Source organism: Aquarana catesbeiana, linkage group LG01 (genome assembly GCF_042186555.1).
Source record: "Aquarana catesbeiana isolate 2022-GZ linkage group LG01, ASM4218655v1, whole genome shotgun sequence".
Lineage (NCBI taxonomy): Eukaryota > Metazoa > Chordata > Amphibia > Anura > Ranidae > Aquarana > Aquarana catesbeiana.
The window spans coordinates 89,930,666-89,948,776 of record NC_133324.1 but is presented as its reverse complement, the minus strand read 5'-3'; the positions used below and the strand labels follow the sequence as shown (position 1 = coordinate 89,948,776).

General features: G+C 44.8%; 1 protein-coding gene across 4 annotated transcripts in view; it reads left to right on the top strand.

Moving 5' to 3' along the window:
- The first annotated feature begins 557 nt into the window (after positions 1-557).
- DAB2 (DAB adaptor protein 2) overlaps positions 558-18,111 on the top strand; it is a 272,840-nt gene continuing 255,286 nt past the window's right edge. For 2 of the 4 annotated variants that reach the window (XM_073621624.1, XM_073621634.1), the window contains exons 1-2: positions 558-926; positions 11,007-11,092. The gene's annotated coding sequence lies outside the window, so the exon portion shown is untranslated. The remainder of the gene's footprint in view (positions 927-11,006; positions 11,093-18,111) is intronic. The other 2 variants (XM_073621614.1, XM_073621641.1) reach the window with 2 other exon arrangements.

Below are 18,111 nucleotides of genomic sequence, written 5' to 3'. Positions count from 1 at the left end.
AGGGGACACTGTGATGGGGACACCTGATGTAAGGGGACACTGTGATGGGGATACCTGATGTAAGGGGACACTGTGATGGGGACACCTGATGTAAGGGGACACTGTGATGGGGATACCTCATGTAAGGGGACACTGTGATGGGGACACCTGATGTAAGGGGACATTCTGATGGGGACACCTGATGTGAAGGGGACACTGTGATGGGGACACCTGATGTTGCCATTTTGCATAAGTAACACAGCATAAAGGTTTAAGCAGACGGGGGTTCAAACATGCTGTGTTAAGATCTGTACAGCGTGTCATTTTTTCATGGATCTGAGCACAATAATATTTTATATAAATATATTTGATGAGCAGAAATAAAACCAGAACTGCATCTATTATAGCCATTGTCTTGCATCTATTGTAGCCACTGACAGTTGTAGCTCTCGGTCGGATGACAGGCTGCTGTGCTGAGTATCATTGGAATGTACACACTGGGATACAATGTAACAAGTCGGGACGTCAGCGATGAGAGAAGAGGGAGGGGCTGGATGCTCTGTACATAGGGGATGGTGGATACAATGTAACAAGCTGGAAGGCGTGTCAATGAGAGGAGAGGGCGGGGCTGGATGCAGCTCCGATGGCTGTCCGCACATAGGATGGGCTGAGCTGTGGCCGCACTGCTGCTGCTGCTGTCTATGAATAGTTAACATTGGAGGGGAGCGGACACGTTCACCGTGGGGGAGTAGCCGGGCTCAGAGCAGTAACATCATAGCACATTCCTGGCTTAGTTGGCTGCCAGCATCTGATTAGAAGCATACAGTATCCAAGGAGCTGTGAGTGGCTGAGCTCAGCTGGTCTAAGCAGGAGAAGGAGGAGGACGCAGAGGAAGCCTGCACACCACTGACAGCTCCACACTTCTCTGCAGAACCTCCAGCCAACTGGTGAGTACAATCGCCCCCTTCTATCAGGACCCCAATGGTCCCCTTCTATCAGGACCCCAATCCTCCCCTTCTATCAGGACCCCAATCCTCCCCTTCTATCAGGACCCCAATCCTCCCCTTCTATCAGAATCGTCCCCTTCTATTGGGACCCCAATCATCCCCTTCTATCAGGACCCCAATCCTCCCCTTCTATCAGAATCGTCCCCTTCTATTGGGACCCCAATCCTCCCCTTCTATTAGGACCCCAATCATCCCCTTCTATTAGGAACCCAATCCTCCCCTTCTATTGGGACCCCAATCCTCCCCTTCTATTGGGACCCCAATCCTCCCCTTCTATTGGGACCCCAATCCTCCCCTTCTATTGGGACCCCAATCCTCCCCTTCTATTGGGACCCCAATCCTCCCCTTCTATCGGGACCCCTATTGTCTCTTCTATCGGGACCCCAATCCTCCCCTTCTATTGGGACCCCAATCCTCCCCTTCTATCGGGACCCCAATCCTCCCCTTCTTTCAGGACCCGAATCCTCCCCTTCTATCAGGACCCGAATCCTCCCCTTCTATCAGGACCCGAATCCTCCCCTTCTATCAGGACCCGAATCCTCCCCTTCTATCAGGACCCGAATCCTCCCCTTCTATCAGGACCCGAATCCTCCCCTTCTATCTGGACCCCAATCCTCCCCTTCTATCTGGACCCCAATCCTCCCCTTCTATCTGGACCCCAATCCTCCCCTTCTATCAGGACCCCAATCCTTCCCTTCTATCAGGACTCCAATCGTCCCCTTCTATCAGGACCCCAGCCCACCCTGACCTGGCTGCAGGACGTTGCGGATGGATGCTTGCAGCAGGGGACCCAAGGTGACCATAGGGATGGGATGGTGGTCACTAGATCTGACCGTCTGGCAGTCATACATACACATTAGCACCATGGTATCACATGTCGGTGCTCTCATGGGGTCAGCCAGGAATGTGGAGGCTCACGTTAGAGCACAGAAGCCACTTTGGTCATGGATTGTGTGACACTCATCTCATGCCTATTGGCACCTAAAAAGCAAGCTGCAGATTGGAAAAATAAATTTAAAAAAAATGGGAAAAAAATAAACAACCCATCCGGTGGGCGCCTTTCACGATAAATATCAATCTTCCCCATCCACATGCTGTAGGGGCAGAAATAGTCCACCAGGAAAGGGAGGTTTGTGAACACCAACCATCGTTTGGTAACTAGTTAACATTTTATCGTACCAAATATAATAATTTTCTGTATGAAATATATCAGTTATGTTTTTAATGCATACATTGCGATTATTTGCTTGCTAACAATTTTGGTGAGTCTGCCATGAATTCAGCATTTCATGTCATTGCTTCTTTGTTTAAAAGTTGTAAATTGAAGATTTCAGGAACAAAAGGATAACTGTGATTGGCTGCTTGAAAAGAAATGGTGTTCATTGGATTGATACAACTTAGAAGATCTGACCCTGGTTTTCCAAGTAGATCTTGAGCATTAGAAATTGTCCAGCATCCTGGAAGACTTTTGTGATGATTGCTTTGATAATATAGGAGTAAAAATCTGTATAAACCCCAGCAACAACCCTTGTAACAGCCATTCTCAAGGTTGCTAGACTTGAGCTTGAGCTGTGGCTGATTGAGCCCCCCATCTGATGGGATCTGCATAGTTTCAGGGCCAATGCCGCTTGGCAGAGCTAACAGCATGATCCCAAGGGCCCTTTTAACCGTCTGTAAGGCACCGCTGTAGGGTATTCTCCCTGCTGACCACCTCTGTAAGAAAGTGTTCTTCTCACTGACCACTGTTGTAAGGGGCCTTCTTCCCACTGACCTCCAATGTAAGGGGCATTCTTCCCACTGACCTCCAATGTAAGGGGCATTCTTCCCACTGACCTTCAATGTAAGGGGCATTCTTAGCACTGACCTTCAATGTAAGGGGCGTTCTTCCCACTGACCACCAATGTAAGGGGCATTCTTCCCACTGACCTTCAATGTAAGGGGCATTCTTCCCACTGACCTCCAATGTAAGGGGCGTTCTTCCCACTGACCACCAATGTAAGGGGCATTCTTCCCACTGACCTCCAATGTAAGGGGCGTTCTTTCCACTGACCTCCAATGTAAGGGGCATTCTTTCCACTGACCTCCAATGTAAGGGGCGTTCTTCCCACTGACCTCCAATGTAAGGGGCATTCTTTCCAATGACCTCCAATGTAAGGGGCGTTCTTCCCAATGACTGGCATTGTAAGGGACATTCTTCCCATTGACCACCAATGTAAGGAGCATTCTTCCCACTGACCTCCAATGTAAGGGACATTCTTCCCACTGACCTTCAATGTAAGGGACATTCTTCCCACTGATCTCCAATGTAAGGGACATTCTTCCCACTGATCTCCAATGTAAGGGACATTCTTCCCACTGATCTCCAATGTAAGGGACATTCTTCCCACTGACCTTCAATGTAAGGGACATTCTTCCCACTGACCTCCAATGTAAGGGACATTCTTGCCACTGACCTCCAATGTAAGGGACATTCTTCCCACTGACCTCCAATGTAAGGGACATTCTTCCCACTGACCTTCAATGTAAGGGATGGTCTTCCCACTGACCTCCAATGTAAGGGATGGTCTTTCCACCGATCTCTGATATAAGGGGCATTGATGAATTGGTTTACGCAGGGGATCCCCAAATAAGATTTTGTAAGGGTTTCTTTGGAGTAAAAATTTGAGGAAGGCTAATTTTACACTGAGTTTTGTGGTCCTCCTTAGTATGTCCAATGGTTTGGGTTGGTCCAGGTTTGATTAGGTATAATATATACATTATACATTAAGGGATTCTTGAGCAGATAGGCAGATAAGCGTATGTTTATTCCTTCCTAATGAGTTATTGTTTTCATCAAGTGTCATTTCAGAATGCTTGGCATTATATGCATTAAACCCCACACTATCTGGATACTGCAAGGCTCATGGATGTCTTCTCTCTTGGCAGAATAGCTTAGAATGAGTTGTCCAATCAAGGCCTGATGACATCGGCAATATAGCGGTGCTGTAGAAAAAACAAGCATGTCAATGGTGGACTGTTTCTGTGACCAATTTAGAATTCTTTCTGTGATTTTCCTCTGCACATGTCTATTCACCTGTACAGGAAAATTGCTGTAATTTCAATATTTCCATAACTAGTCACTCCTGGAGTGCTTTAACCATCTGCATGTCTATGGGGCAGTCACTAACACCACAAGCACTTGAAATCATTACTGCATTTTCATTTGAAGGTTAGGTCCCTTAATTGTTAAAAGCACATCTGGCAAATATTTTTCTTAAGTCAAAATCAATGTTCTACTATCAGAAATACAAAGAAAAGGTAGAAAGAACATGTTTAAAGCAGATATCCAAAAATAGCAAGATTCTGATAAACAGCCCATTAGAAGGTAAAATAACAAAACTAGCTTTTGCAGCAATATTCACCTTCAATCCAGAGATTTTCCCCACAGTACTATTTCTCTGCCACTAGTTGTTTGCAGTCTGATGGCCAGCATTATTCAACCCAATTCCTCTAAGCTTAGGTTATCCTAAACCCACCACATGCTCTTTGTCACTCTGTTCTCTCCTGCTATCAGCATGCCCCTTGTCAACACCTAAACTGATTGGGCTCCTTGTACAGCGTTTTACTTTCACAGTACAGCCTAGCTTTAAAGAGGCGGATACAAGGTCAAATTCAATTTGAATTTTTTTTTTTTTTTATAATCAGACTCCTCTAAACCTATTAAAAAACATTTGGAGGAATTTTTTTTTTATATACTTACCAGAATCGCCCTGTTGCTATGTAGTCCTCTTATCTGCCACTTCCTGGTCCGCGGAGCTCTTCGTCACTTCCTCCCTCGCCTGTGCTCCTGGGAAATGATCAGGAGTCTGTGATCAGGAAATGACGCGATTTAGGGCGGATCACAGCACCGAGATGTGCTTATCTATCTTGCCATAACAACAGGGCGGGACCTTCCTCTGTCGCTGCCCGTTGTTCTGGCAACTTTAGAAATAATCGGTGCTACAACCACCGGTGAATCGCGCATGCGCGAGATCGAGAAGTACATGGTTACCCAGCATGCACCTCTCCGAAGCTTATCCAGGAAGAGATATCGATTGGGCTTCACATGCCCACAATCATGATGACAACGGCCACGACAGGAGGGAGAAAATTGTAAATAATAAATGTATATTTTAGAAAGCTCCATAATTTACCATGTATGTATAATCGTTTTTTAATTAAAAAATTAATAATGCTCGGATCAATAAAAAAAAAATATATATATATATTCTTATGCATTTAATACATTAGGGTGAAAAACCTTGAGCCTTTACAACCACCTTAATAGCATTTAAAATTGTACATATTTCCTATTATACCCAACCCCACTTTTAGTTTAGTATTATTATTATTATTATTATAAATATTATTCTACAGGCTTTATATAGTGGCAACAGTTTGTGCAAGGCTTGACAAAATAAAGGGATACATTACAGTTACAATACATTTCAAATGTGTCAATAATCGCCTTTAAGATGTTAAAATAAATACAAACAAGACCCCAACGGGCACAAGTAAATGTCGAATTTAAAAAATAATGAATATAATTATATTGTATGTACAGTCAATAGGAAGGGAAAACCTTTTTTTCTTTTTATATCACAATTCGCCATCATTTACATTCTAATGACGTCAAAGTAAATGTGACACAACTCGCACACTCTCCATCATATTCAGCCCATCCGGGTCTCGGCTGCTGCAGTTCTCTTCTCTCACTTTATTGCTTCCAAAATAATCCCTCCTTCCCAGTGTTCACACAAAGCCCCTTTTTCCTCCCCTATACTAATCCATCCGTCGGTGCATTCCAGGTCCTGGCTCTGGGAGGAGGGGGGGGGGGGGGGGTGTTCTTGATTGTGTTATGCAGACTGTTGGATGTAGTTGGAGATCTGACCTGTATCATTCATATTACTGGTATCTGCCACCATGGCCAGCCAAGGTCCTTGCTGCAGTCCTGCTGCTGCTGCCTTTGTTTCATCCGTCTTGTGCTGTGAAGCTGAAAAGATATTCAATGCATTATTTCCAAAACACACGTTGGTCACAGCAGATAATTGCTTTGTCAGATTGGCACTGAGCTTTGATTAGATATTTTTATTAACATGAAATAGGAGGAATGGTCAGGATTGCCGCTGTTTTTCATTGTAGGATTGTTATTATAATGTCATATCGTGTATATGGGGTTGACTGTAGAGTGAGATAGCTGTATGCTCCTCTATGGCAGCAGTGTATTGATGTACAAGAATGGCAGTGCTGACGGTATGTTCCTGTGCATGGGGAATACGGGGGTCTGGCTGCTGGCTCCAACAAGGCACGCTATTTTGGGAGTGGACTATTCATATTAAAAAAATGTGCTAAGCTCTTGACATAATAAGATCTGGTATTTATTGTGATTGTATTTAGTTGAACTCTGGGGAAAGGAACATTTCTCCCTTGCAGTGAGACAACCCCCACCTTCTCCACACTGCAAGGGTTGAATTAGGGCTGGATAAATCCCAGGTAGCCAATGCTCCTTACAAAATCACAGCTGGTGCCCAACTTTTGAGGTTTTCTCCCGTTGTTTTCAATGAGCAAAATCCAGAGGTTTCTAGGGGTTCCTAGAGCTGTGGCTAATTGACCTCCCATCTGACGGAGCCTGCATAGTTCCAGTGCCAATGCCACTTGGCAGAGCCAACAGCATAATGCTAATGACCTTTTTAACTGTCTGTAAGGCACCACCGTAAGAGCAATCTTTCCACTGACCACCACTTAAGGAGCATTCTTCCTACTGATCACCAATGCAAGGGACATTCTTACCAATGATAATGATGTTACATACCGTATTTGGTGAAGTTGAAAAAAGACCATCAAGTCCAACCTGTGTGTGCTTTTATGTCAATATTACATTGTATATCCCTATATGTTGCCTATCTAATAGTTTTTTTAAATAATGAATGCTCCCCGCTGAAACCACTGCTTGTGGAAGAGAATTCCACATCCTTACCGCTCTTACAGTAAAGAACCCTCTACGCAGTTTAAAGTTAAACTGCTTTTCTTCTAATTTTAGTGAATGGCCGCATGTCTTTTTATGTTCCCTTGCGTGGAAATATTTTATCTCTATTGTGGGGTCACCAGTATGGTATTTGTACATTAAAATCATATCCCCTCTCAAGCATTTCTTCTCCAGAGAGAATAAGTTCAGTGCTCGTAAACTTTCCTTATAACTAAGGTCCTCCAATCCCTAATTCGCTTTTCTCTGGACCCTCTCCAGTTCCAGCACATCCTTCCTGAGGACTGGATTGCATACTCCAGGTGCGGCCAGACCAAAGTCCTGTAGAGTAGGGAGCATTCCTCCCACTGATGACCACTTTAGGGAGCATTCCTCTCACTGATGACCATTGTAGGGAGTATTCCTCCCACTGACGACCACTGTAGGGAGCATTCCTCCCGCTGACGACCACTGTAGGGAGCATTCCTCCCGCTGACGACCACTGTAGGGAGCATTCCTCCCGCTGACGACCACTGTAGGGAGCATTCCTCCCGCTGACGACCACTGTAGGGAGCATTCCTCCCGCTGACGACCACGGTAGGGAGCATTCCTCCCGCTGATGACCACGGTAGGTAGCATTCCTCCCGCTGACGACCACGGTAGGTAGCATTCCTCCCGCTGACGACCACGGTAGGGAGCATTCCTCCCGCTGACGACCACGGTAGGGAGCATTCCTCCCGCTGACGACCACGGTAGGGAGCATTCCTCCCGCTGACGACCACGGTAGGGAGCATTCCTCCCGCTGACGACCACGGTAGGGAGCATTCCTCCCGCTGACGACCACGGTAGGGAGCATTCCTCCCGCTGACGACCACGGTAGGGAGCATTCCTCCCGCTGACGACCACGATAGGGAGCATTCCTCCCGCTGACGACCACGGCAGGGAGAATTCCTCCCGCTGACGACCACGGTAGGGAGCATTCCTCCCGCTGACGACCACGGTAGGGAGCATTCCTCCCGCTGACGACCACGGTAGGGAGCATTCCTCCCGCTGACGACCACGGTAGGGAGCATTCCTCCCGCTGACGACCACGGTAGGGAGCATTCCTCCCGCTGACAACCACGGTAGGGAGCATTCCTCCCGCTGACGACCACGGTAGGGAGCATTCCTCCCGCTGACGACCACGGTAGGGAGCATTCCTCCCGCTGACGACCACGGTAGGGAGCATTCCTCCCGCTGACAACCACTGTAAGGAGCATTCCTCCCACTGACCACCAATGTAAGGGGCATTCTTCCCACTGACCACTGAAGCAAAACGCAATAGCAACATCCAGAGGTTGCTAGGGGTTCCTAGAACTGTGACTGATTGACCCCCTGTCTGACGGAACCTGCATGGTTTCAGTGTCACTTGGCAAAGCCAACAGCATAAGGCTAATGACCTTTTTAACTGTCTGTAAGTCACCACTGTAAGAGCAATCTTCCCACTGACCACCAATGCAAGGGGGCATTGTTCCCTCTAATCACCAGTGTAAGGGGGAATTTTTCACTGACCACCACTTAAGGAGCATTCTTCCTACTGATCACCAATGCAAGGGACATTCTTCCCACTGATGACCTATGTAAGGGTCATTCTTCCCACTGACCACCGAAGCAAGATGCAATAGCAACATCAGGAGGTTACTAGGGGTTCCTTGAGCTGTGGCTGATTGACCCCCTCGTCTGACGGAACCTGCATAGTTCCAGTGCCAATGCCACTTGGCAGAGCCAACAGCATAAGGCTAATGACCTTTTTAACTGTCTGTAAGGCACCACTGTAAGAGAAATCTTCCCAGTGGCCACCAATGTAAGGGGGCGTTCTTCCCACTGACCACCAATGTAAGGAGCATTCTTCCCACTGACCATCAATGTAAGGGGGCATTCTTTCCACTGACCACCACTTAAGGAGCATTCTTACTACTGATCACCAATGCAAAGGACATTTTTCCCACTGATGACCAAAGTAAGGATCATTCTTCTCATTGACCATCACTGTAGGGAGCATTCTGCCCACTGACTGTCAATGTAAGGAGCATTCTTCCCACTGACCACCAAAGTAAGATGCAATAGCAACATCCAGACGTTGCTAGGGGTTCCTTGAGCTGTGGCTGATTGACCTCCCATCTGACGGAACCTGCATATTTCCAGTGCCAATGCCAATAAGCAGAGCCAACAGCATAAGGCACTGTAAGGGCATTCTTCCCAGTGACCATAATTGTAAGGGCATTCTTCCCACTGACCACCAATGCAAGGAGCATTCTTCCCATCAATTACCAATTTTGAGGGGCATTCCTCCTACTTAAAATCAATGTAAGAGGCTTTTTTTTTTTTTCTGCAGACGAGACATAGCAACATTGCGTAGTCTGCCTACCTGAGATTTTTTTTACTTTATAACTACTTTAGTTTGACTTTAAGTTCCTCAGAGTCACACATCCAAAGCAAGTACACGGCAAATGAGTGTCAGCGAAATATCAGAAATCCTTATGTCTATGCTTGTGCCAAGTATTGAAGTCAGTGCATCAGCACAACAGCTAGGTGACTATTGACAGGTTTTCTTTAATTATAGGACACATTAGAAAGAAGCAAGCCATCGATTTGCGCACCATTCTCTGCTGGCTGGTCAATAATTGACTGACAACCGAACGTCTGTCAAACAAAGGACTGTTACTCACTTTCGTGAAGCTCATTCACCAACTGTGAGCGCTCAAGTTGGGTCATATTTTTTACCCAAGGTCTGAATTTCCTATTCTTCAGCAGAAAATGTGGCTGTGGTTATGTTCACAATATCAATGTGAAATATTTGACATTGTGGCTGTAGCATCCTTCTAGGTAGGTTGCTAGGATGATAGATATTTCTTTGTGGCTCCTCCTATTATCATTGTACAGCTATTGATTTCTCTTGACTGTTGCTTCCCCCTACATTTTGGAGGCTTCCAGAACATAGAGAGCTGTGAGAGTCAAATAGACAGCTTGGATCCTTATTGTGCTGTAGCCAGTCCCTGGGGAGGTGTGCTCAGTAGATGGTAGGGAGGAACATAAATAGTCTGTGGGTCTGGAACAGCCCTAGCTCTTGTCCTGCTAGAGAAGTTCCAGACTCAGGGGCTGCTGCCCCTTTGAGGCAGTTCTGCTGGAGTCTGCTAATGTTCATTGAGGTCCCGGTTATAGCAGAGTTGGAGGGTCTATTCCTAATTACGTTTGGAGCAAACTCAGCTGTTTCACCTAGGAATCTAGTCTGGAGAACTCACTAAAGAGTGTCTGGTGGAGGCTGGAAGTTGTATAGCTGCCCTGGAAAATTGTGAGAACTGACCTGAGCTCAGGAGCCTAATGACTGTGTGTTGTAGTACTTTTGGGGTGCCAGAGGTAGCTCTTTCTGAGACAGCCCCCACAGGGTCTCACTTCTGGCCTTCCCCTTTCTTTCTGGCTTAAGGACTGTCAAAAAAAAATTTTGCTCAGTGAAGTGTGTTTTCCTGGGACAAGCCAGCACTTTTGGAGTATCCCATACCAACGCAAACAATCTCCTGTTTCAAGTTCTACAAGCAATAAATTATAAAAAGACATCCCATAGACTGCTTAAAGCAGAGTTCCACCCAAAAGTGAAACTTCTGCTTATTTTCTTCCTCCACCCCTCCGGTGCCACATTTGGCACCCTTTGGGGGGGGGGGGGGGTACCTGTTTTTGACAGGTCCCTGTTCCCACTTCCAGGATATGGCACCACGGAACCGCCCTTTGGAAGTTTGGCCCCCCTCCTCCTTCTTGCACTGCCAAGCCAATTAGAAAGTGCAGCGCGCTTTGCGCATGTGCAGTAAGGAACTGTCTGTGAGGCCGAAAGGCTTCATTGCTGGTTTCCCTTACTGGAGATGGCGACGGCAGCACCTGACAGCCGATCCGAAGATCAGTTGGGGTGCCGACATTGCGGGCTCCCTGGACAGGTAAGTGTCCTAATATTAAAAGTCAGCAGCTACAGTATTTGTACCTGCTGACTTTTTTTTTTTTTTTTTACCCAGGCTGGAACACCACTTTACAGGAGCCAGAGTGAATGGACTGTTGCCTGTGTGACTGGTGGGCGCTGCACTGTTTGGAGAAGAACCAGGTAAACTCAGCGCCTCCTGATTGGTAAATACAGAAGAATCTGGTCACATGAACGGACAATGAGGAAACATCACACACACACTGATGAGATCATCACTCTGGTCTCTCCTCCTGTCAGCAAGCTGCCAGTGTTAGACTGATAGTACTTTGCAAAAGTGTAGAATCTAAATGATAGATGGTACTGCTCTGTACCTCTCTTAGTCACTGCAGAAAGGCAATATCTGTCTAAAATTCAAACGCGCTCAAGACTGATATGCAAAGACAGACCCCCTGAACAAACATTAAAAAATAAAAAAACTACCTAAGATCGCCACTTTATTCTGTAGGGTCTCTGCTAATATATATATATATATATATATATATATATATATATATATATATATATATATATACCCCAAACATTTTATTTATATATATATATATATATATATAAAATGTTTGGGGGTTCTAGGTAATTTTCTAGCAAAAAATATGGATTTTAACTTGTGTCAAGAAAAGGCTTAGGCATGAAGGTGTTAAAGTGGAAGTAAACTCTTTTTTTGCACTTGTACCTACAGGTAAGCCTATAGTAAGGGTTACCTGTAGGTACTGTGAATACCTCTTAAACCTGCACTGTTTATTCACACTGCATGCAGCCAGTGATGTCACCGGCACATGCGATTTGAAGAGACGGCATACCCTTCAGAGCCCCGTGCCGTGGTCTGTGACACCCGTGTGCATGTGTGGGAGTGATGTCATCGCGGTGCGGCCAATCAGATTGCCTGAGCACGCAAACCTGGAAGGAAGACCGGGTGAAGATGGAAGCCTTCTCAGCGGTGACAGCATGCTGCTGGAAGGCTTCTTTCTAAGGTAAGTACTTCATAATGTGCTAGTATGAGTTGCATACTAGCACATTATGCCTTTACCTTGCAGGGTTTCGAAAAAAATCTAAAAATTGGTGCTACCGCTTTAACTTGACTTTAGCTTTAATAGAAGCATATGAGATGAATATCATTCAGTCGCTTGTAGTACAATTCTAAGCTTAGGATATGCCATTGCCTTCCTCAGACCTGTTGAGGATTCTTTTTTATCTCTCAGCAGCGGAATGTATTTCTTGTCATTTTAAGCAATGATCATCTTCTCATGATCTGTGAAGACACAAGTGTCCTCCGGCTTTAACTGACGTACTTTTATTTTTCCACTGTGGAGTTTATAGTAGGAATGATAATATGCAGCTATGCAAACAATAAAATTGGTTTACGGTCCTGCACTTTATTAAAAAATATACATCATGTGTATATATAAAATATACGAGGATAAGATTTCATAATGACATACGGCTTGTGAGACTTTTAATTAAGAAGATGCTTTGTAATATGTGAACTGAATGGATTTACATATGCTCCAGGCTTAATAGAGAGTGTATATCATAGGCCTGTGTTGGTGATTCCTGGGCCTCTGATAAGACTACAGACTGCTGTACAATTAAAGCCTAATAGAGCGTTCAGTGTAAATCAGCCAAATAGATTTCAGGTATATTAAAATAAAAGGTGTTCAAAGTCTAAGGTCCCACGGGACATGGCATTACCTATCCGTACACAGGTGTGAAGAGCCGTCTTTGCCCGCATAGGGTACACAGGTGTTCCATGCATCCACATGCAGGCTACATATTAGGAAACTGGCGGTAATTGACCACTTGCCTACTTGGCACTTTGACCCCCTTCCTGCCCAGTCCAATTTTCAGCTTTCAGCGCTGTTGCAGTTTGAATGACAATTGCGTGGTCATGCAACACTGTACTCATATGAAATGTTGTATTTTTTTTCATACAAATAGAGCTTTCTTTTGGTGGTATTTAATCACCACTAGGTTTTTTATTTTTTGCTGAACATGAAAAAAGACCAAAAATGGTGCAAAAAAAATATATTTCTTTGTTTCTGTTATAAAATTTTGCAAACAGGTAATTTTTCTCTTTTACTGATGTGCGCTGATGAGGCTGCACTGATAGGCGGCACTGAAGAACACTGATGAGGCGGCACTAATAGGTAGCACTGATCGGCACTGATAGGCTGCACTGATGGGGCGGCAGTGATGGGCACTGATGAGGAGACACTGATATGCGGCACTAATGGGAACTGATAGGTGGCACTGATGGGCACTGATAGGCAGCACTGAAGGGCACTGATAGGCGGCACTGATAGGTGGCACTGATGGGAGCTAATTGGCAGCACTGATAGGCAGCACTGAAGGGCACTGATAGGCGGCACTGATGGGCGCTGATAGGTGGCACTGATAGGTGCTAATAGGTGGCACTGATGGGAGCTGATTGGCAGCACTGATTGGCAACACTGGGCACTGCATGGCAGCTCTGATGGGCACAAGTTGGCACTCATAGGCAGCACTGGTGGGCACTGTTTGGGCTGCACTGATCATCAGGATACTGATGACCAGTGCCCTGATGATCGGTGCAGATGCCCCCTTTCACACTTGCTGGTTACCGGCTCTCACCTCTCCTCAGGCTTTAACAGTGTGAGAAAAGGAATGCAGATAACCAACAAGTGTGTTTACATCCTGTGATTGGGCACAGCCGTTTACATGTTAAAGAGCCGCTGTCATTGGCTCCTTTCCCCAGTTGGTGATGTGATGTGTCCTACGGACATAGCTCACCACCGATTCGGCGCCGCAAGGGCACGTATACATGGTGAGAATGGGATATGACGTCCTCCCAGAACCAGAGTGGTCCCACCCGGCCATCATACACCAAGGCTGCATTCACACCTGAGCTTTTTTTTCAGCTCGTAAAACGCCAGAAAAACACCCAACAAGCAAAATCCCATTCATTTAAATGGCCTCTGTTTTATGAACCTATTTTTCATGAAATAGTTTCTTCCTGTGTTTTTCTGCTTTCTTGTAACGTGCTCTGTGAGCTTCCAAACCAATTTCCCCCTCATTTTCATCTGCTCTACGCATGCTACAAATCCCATAGTCCATACTCCGACTCAGGAGTGGGCAACAGAGGGTGGCTACGTTCTGCATTCAGTGGGACCCTGGAGAACGCTGTAGTCACTCCGTATCACAGTAGTAAAAAAAAATTAAAAAATTGGAGATCTGGAGGAGGCTGAGAGCAATAGAAGGGACTTTTTTTTTTAGATGAGAATATCTACTTGCATAGATTTTTAGATTTAGCATTTTTGGTGCATGTGTTGTGTGTTCACATTGATTTACAATAGAAGGTGTGATTTTGAAAAGCACACCAAAAATGCTGCATGCAGGACTTTTCAAAACGCAGCACAAATACAGAGCACGGATGTGAACAGTTACATATGCTTTAAAGAGGAATAGTTTTCATGCACTTTCATTGTGCCAGAAAAGGGCATTTTAGCATGACAAAAGCACGCTAGACATGTGCATGACGAAAAAAATTTGTTTTGTTTAGCCCTGGTTCACATTGGTGCATTTTGAAATGCGATTAGACATGTCAAATTGCATGTCAAATCGGCGGCAATTGCCGGAAATGGCACCGTCCTAATCGGTGCAACGCTGTATTTGCGGCGCAGCACCAATTTCAAAAAGTAATTTCTGTACTACTTTTTGCGATTTCAGAGTGTGATTTCCATTGACATCTGTGCAGAAACCCGCACAGATGTCTGTCAAATCGCTGCCAAAATCGGGACTGACATGCAGGAGTGAAATTGTGCGAGTTCAGCTTCATTCCCACAGCTCAGTGTGAACCTGGGCTTAGATCCGTTAAATTCGGTTGATTCGTACAATTCATATTCGGAATTTGTTTTATATTTTCTTTGAATCTACCACTTTCGATTTTTTTTTGGATTGGAATGTGACAAAGTGAACAAACAAAAGGAAAATCTTCATCAAATGATTACAATGACTCTTTAAATCACCTTTGGCTTAACAAAAACAGCATTTTTTCAAAATGATACTCTAATAACACACACAGTCTTTGATTTCAGAAATATGTTTACAGTTATGCCGTGTACACACGGGCGGACTTTTCGACCGGACTGGTCCGATGGAACGAATCCGTCGCACAATCAGATCGTGTGTGGGCTTCATCAGACCTGCAGCGGACTTTTTCTGTCGAAAATCAGACGGACTTTAGATTTGGAACATGTTTCAAATCTTTCTGCCGGAACTCTGCCAGACCCAGTTCCTATCGAGAAATCCGCTCATCTGTATGCTAGTCCGACGGACGAAAACCGACACTAGGGCAGCTACTGGCTATGAATATCCTTATTTTAGTCCGGTCGTACGTCATCACGTACAAATCCATCGGACTTTGTTGTGATCGTGCATAGGCAAGTCCGTTCGTTAGAGGGTCCATCGAAAGTCCGTTGTAACTCCGTTGAAAGCCTGTCGGAAAGACCGTCGGACCTTTGATGCCAAAAAGTCCGCCCGTGTGTACACAGCATTAGAATTCGACTGGTGTTTGATGTAAATATCAATTCGAACTTCAATTAAAATTTCGGAAATTCGAACGAATTCCGTTTAGTTATACGGAGCATTCGGTGCATGTCGTTTATACTGTAATTCGGGTATTCGGATATATCCGAATCTCTGGTACTGATTCCTCTTTGCTCAGGGAAGACTCGCAGATGCACGTTTTGCAGGGTGGATCTTAAACAGCGCAGAATGACTCTTGTGGAGAATCCTGCAATCACTATGTAATGCTCAGTCTGTAATCACATACACCGCCTGGGGCAATGTAAATTGGCCACATGATGACAGATACATGGCTCTGATGCCTCTATCCAATACAATTGTGACATTGTGCAGAGAGGTTATGCAGCAAGTGACAGTCCCCTGAACTGCAGGGGACACTAAACTGACCGATGAGGGAGCAGTAATCTGGCATCGTCTTGTCTCTGCAGTGACCACCTTAATTGCTCCATTGTGGTGGGGTGATCAGATTTCACTATGGAGTAATTCAATCGCATAACTTCACATCACTGAAATACTGCAGATTCACTATAGCACTAAAAATGTACTCAGCACTTTACAGTCACATCAGTGCCTGATCTCAAGAAGCTTACAATCTAAAGTCCCTATATTACAGGCATATATACAGTATCTCACAAAAGTGAGTACACCCCTCACATTTTTGTAAATATTTTATTATATCTTTTCATGTGACAACACCGAAGAAATGACACTTTGCTACAATGTAAAGTAATGAGTGTACAGCTTGTATAAGACCCCTTTCACACTGAAGGGGGACAGCAAATTTACACTGTTAGGCTGCTTTCACACTGGGGCGTCGGCGGCGAGACTTTGTAACACTAATCAGTCACATGACACCGGGGAAGAAAATGGCTAATTGGGCCCAATTTGGACATTTTCACTTAGGGGTGTACTCACTTTTGTTGCCAGCGGTTTAGACATTAATGGCTGTGTGTTGCGTTATTTTGAGGGGACAGCAAATTTACACTGTTATACAAGCTGTACACTCACTACTTTACATTGTAGCAAAGTGTCATTTCTTCAGTGTTGTCACATGAAAAGATATAATAAAATATTTACAAAAATGTGAGGGGTGTACTCACTTTTGTGAGATACTGCTCCTTGAGCCAATATAGACAGGAGTCAATTAATCTACCCATGTCTTGGCGCACAGGGAGGAAATGCAAACTCCATGCAGGGGGAGTCCTGGTTGCAGTACAGACCTATGACCCCAGTGCTGCAATTGGAGTGATAAACATTAATGCTGGATTTACACTAGTAGAATTTCAAACCAAAATTTGTATACATTCCAATGTTCTTCAAAAGTAGTTCAAGAATTCAATTGCTTTTAACCACTTGCCTACAGGGTACTTTTACCCCCTTCTTGCCCAGGGCAATTTTCAGCTTTCAGCTTTCGCAATTTGAATGACAATTGTGCAGTCATTCAACACTGTACCCATATGACATTTTTATAATTTTTTTTTCACACAAATAGAGACTTTGTTTGGTGGTATTTAATCACCGCTGGGTTTTTTATTTTTTGCTTAGCATAGAAAAAAGCCCCTAAAATTTTGAGAAAAAAAAAAAATTTTTGCAAACAGGTAATGTTTCTCCTGATGTGCGCTGATGAGGTTTCACTGATGGGCACTGATAGGTGGCACTGATGGGCATTGATGAGGCGGTACTGATGAGCACTGATAGGTGGCACTGATGGGCACTGATAGGTGTCACTGATGGACATTGAGGCGGCACTGATGAGGAGGCACTTTTGAGGCAGCATTGATAGGCAGCACTGATGGGCACTGATGGGTACTGATAGGCGACACTGATAGACACTGGTAGGCAGCACTGATAGGTGACACTGATGGGGAGGCATTGATGGGCACTGATTGGCAGCACTGTTGGGCACTGATTGGCAGCACTGGTGGGGACTGTTGGGACTGCACTGATAATCGGGACAGTAAAAATCAGTGTCCGGATTATCAATGTGGATGTCCTTTTAACAAAAGCCGGTTATCGGCTCTCTTCTCCCCTCCTCACGCTGTCAATGCGAAAAAAGGAAAGCCAATAACCGGCTTGTATTTACTTTGTGATCAGTTGTCATTGGACACAGATGATCACGTGGTAAAGGGCCGCTGTGATTGGCCCTTTACCTCGTTCTGTCATTAGCTGAGTCCAAAGGACTCAGTGATCACAGAGCGCGCCGCTCCATTCGGGTATAGAGTGGGTGTGAACATTTGATTTTGAAATGAACTGACTTTACCAAACGAAAACCACATACACTGTTAAATATTCATACATTCAACAAAAAACTTTCATCCCGCTCTTTTGAATTTTCTTGTCATTGCGGTAGAAAATGAACATCATAATTTGAAAAACTAACAAATGTTCTTAGAACAAAAAATGTTAAACAAAATTCTACTAATGTATACCCAGCTTAAGGCATTGTGCTGCCCAAATTTAGATTCAATTCCCCATTCTATAGGTAAGCCCTTGCCAAAAATAACTACAATACAAAGCTACTTTGTCGGACGGGCAGGCCCACAGATTTATTGAATTTTACAGCAATTTGAAGTGGTTCTAAA